A 3,492-nucleotide genomic window follows, 5' to 3' on the forward strand; every position below is an offset into this window, starting at 1 on the left:
AGACACATGTACCACATTTGGGTCTGGCTTTATGTTGGTTGGTGCTAAGGAATTGAACCCGGGGCAGCAGGCTTTGCAAGCAAGCACCTTTAACTGCTGAGCCATCTCACCAACTCCTGTTTTGAGACAGGGTCTCACTATGTAGCCTGGATTGGTTTTGAACTCAGAATACGCCTGCCTTAGTCTCCCGAGTGCGGGGACTACAGTGTGCACCACCATATTGCAGTTCCCCACTCTCCCTGAGATTGCACCCCCCCAACACCTGCACCTACATTATGTAGTGTGAAGGGGCGCCAGTTCCTCTGACCCCAAGCTCTGTCCCTGCCAGAGGTGAGCACAGGGCGCATCCTCAGAGCACTCATGCATCCCTCTCACCTCAATGTCCCTAAATACCAGACCCCTCTCAGCCCCCACTCACGCTTACCCTGTCTGGGCATGGCCTCCCTCACAGATCCATCCATGGGCCTGAGCCTTTTCCTCCTTGAACTCCCTGTGGCTCCAAGGGAGGCTCTCATCCTCTTGACCTTGACTCAGCACAGTGCAGAGAACTCTGGGGTCACTTGGACCAGAGCCTCTAGTCAGGTCATCTCTGTGCCTGCCAGCCAGCCACATTGGAAGGAATTAACCCTGGCCTTTCCCTTCTCACGCAGCCCAGGACCGCGCCAGGGAATAATAGCCCAGCTTCCCAACTAGGGGCTAAGGACTGCAGCCCCCATCCCGCGGCCTCTGAGAACCACGGTCCTCGGGTCCTCCTTGGCTCTTCCCAACCGAGGACCCTGCGAGGTGCCCCTTGCCGCTGCTGATGTCTATGAGCTCCCGAGTACCGCTGGCTTCAAGATGGGCTTTCTGGTCCTCGCTCCCTCCACCCTCGAAGAGCAGACAGACGAGCCTTCTGGGATCTGGGTGGATGCGGCGTTTCGAAAGAAAGCAGGAGCATGTCCGCTCGGGACAGAGCTCCACCGGGCGACTCCGGACCGAGCCTCCCCACCCCCGACCCCCCCAAACCCCGCCGCAGACCCTGGCGACAGGCTGCAGGTTTGCGGCGCGGGGGGCGGAGCGGGCCGAGGCCGAGGGACGCGCTTCTCGGGAGGCGCCGGCAGAGGGCGCGCGAGGACCGGCCACGAGGCGGGCGGCGGGGCCCGCGGTGGGAGGGCGCCGTGCGCGGGGAGAGCTCTGGCCGCGAGCCCCGGCTGCTCTCGAGCCCCAGGTGCGGGGAGGACCCCGACCTCGGCGTCGCCGACCGGGACGCGGCCTCGCACACCCTTCCGGGGACGGGGAGACCCTCCCATCACGGGCCTCGAGCCGGGACTGCAGATCCTAGACTGGAGACCTCGGTGCTGAATAGGATGGGGCTCCTTCGCAGACTCACCTGCTCTCAGGACCCCGGGCCTCAGTTTCCCCTGGGGGGTGCTCCTGGGACGGCTCCGAGCCGGCAGCGCCTTGCTGGGAACCGAGCAGCTCCAGCACCTGTCCCCGCCCCTCCCCGGCCTCATCTGTCTTGGCTGGGAGCAGGGGCGGGCCAGGAGACGGGGAGAAAGTGGCCGAGGGACCGGCAGCGCGGGGATGGAGGAGAAAATGAACCACGGGGCTGGGGGTGGGCGCACGGAAAGGGCCGAGCCCCGTGGGGACCCTCGCAGGATGGGGGCTGGGGTGCGCCTTCTCCTGGGCGGCGCTTTCCATTGGACACTTCGCCCCAGTTGTGTTCCCCTACAGGCGCAGTGATTTATGGCCAAGCCAGGCCTGGCGACCTTGGACGGATAACTAATGACGGGTCAATAACGCTACAGGAAAAAGTGAAGTGTTAAGGGGAGGACCGAGGCCCATTCGCCGGCCCTCCCCTTTCCTCCCGGCATCCCTCACGGCTAGGTTGGCGCCCATTACTGCAGTTCCTTTACCAGGGGCTCCCCAAGATCTCTCGACAGGCCTGAGAGGTGATAGTTAACCAACAGCTGTGAAATGGGAAGCAGGGTCAGAACATATAGGAGGGACCCCAAATGGGTCACTGGAGGGTGTCCACCACCTATGCTGTGAGAGTCCAGGAAATACACTGCCCTCCCATTCTGCAGACAGGAGGAAGTCACTTCCTGGGAAGGCAAAGTTGGCCAGCGGAGTTCTTGCCTGGCACAAGGCAGGGCACCTTGGAGAGGAAAAGGGAGGAAAGCCAATGCCCTTGCTAGCCTCCCTTCCTCTCCCTCTTCCTTGGCTGTGTCTGTGTGTGCTCAGCCTCCTCTCCCTCCCCCCCCCCCCCAGCAAGTCAAGGTGACAGTGTCCCCAGGGACTCCTCGTTTGCCCAGAGGCCTTGCTTGCCTGTGCGTTGTGAGAGGGAGGAGGCCCTACTCCTAGGCCATCTGCTACCTACTGGGAGTGGACCACAGTCTGCCAACTCTTGGCTTCCTGTTTGCGGTCGCATCTCCTGGGTCATCTCTGGGTCTCGGTTGACTTTTGACACCCAGGGAACCTTGGGAAAGGGGAAGCAGTCGTCCAGATGTCTGGAGGTCACGCTGCTCCCAACAGCGGTATAGTCAGCACCCAGGCACCAGTGCGAACGAAAACTTCTCCATCTTCCCTTCAGGGGCTGGGGAAGCTGGCGCTCAGAGAGGAGCAGGCTGTGGAAGGAGGAACCAAGACCTGAATTCGATGTTCCTCTGCAAATCACTCTTTCCCCCTCCTTCCACACCCCCCCCCCCCGCCCTGGATCCTTCCTCTGATGACTCATCCTTAACTCCTGCAAGCTCTTGTAGCAGAGAAGACCCCCATGAAAGCCCAGAGGCAAGAGCATTCCACCCCCCAAATTGAGCGCAGGGGTAGTGGCTGTGGACTAGGGGGCATAGACCAAATGTGCCCCTGTGGTGAGGGCACTGGATGCCTTGTGTGGCGTATGTAGGTGGACTCCTGTGTACACATCTGTCCATACAGTCACATCATTCAATGCACAAGTACTGAGTAGCAGCCATATATGTTAGGCACTGGGGACTGCAGGGGAGACAATGGATAGCACGTATTCTGTCTATACCCAAGGACGTACACAGAATAGGCATGCCCTACCGGCAAAGGGGCAACCCTTTGGGTGGTCCATTGCAGGCTGAAAAAGGCATGGGTAGGACATACGCAAGGCAGCAGTCTGAGGGGTGGAGACCCTGTCTTTGCAGCCCGCCCTCCAGTGTCCTAAGTCACAATTGTCATCTGCCCCACACCTTCTACTATCTCAGTAGCTTAGTTTGGAAACTGGAGAGTTTTGTGCCCAAGGTCTGCATAATTTTTGGAGCCTAGTGTATAATAAAAGCATGGGTTTTCTTGTTAATTATGAGAATTTTCAAAGCAGAGGGAGTAGAACAATTCACCGCAGTGTGGGGTTCTTAGAAATGCAAGGCCCCGTGGAACTGCGTGCATAGGTGTGCGCCAGTGAGGTCAGCCCTGCCTGACCCCAGCAAGCTCGCTTTCCCAGCCAGGGGCTTCCTGCTGTGCTCACTCAGTCCTCTCGCCCTCAGGGGT

The sequence above is a fragment of the Jaculus jaculus genome, chromosome 1 (genome assembly GCF_020740685.1).
Source record: "Jaculus jaculus isolate mJacJac1 chromosome 1, mJacJac1.mat.Y.cur, whole genome shotgun sequence".
Lineage (NCBI taxonomy): Eukaryota > Metazoa > Chordata > Mammalia > Rodentia > Dipodidae > Jaculus > Jaculus jaculus.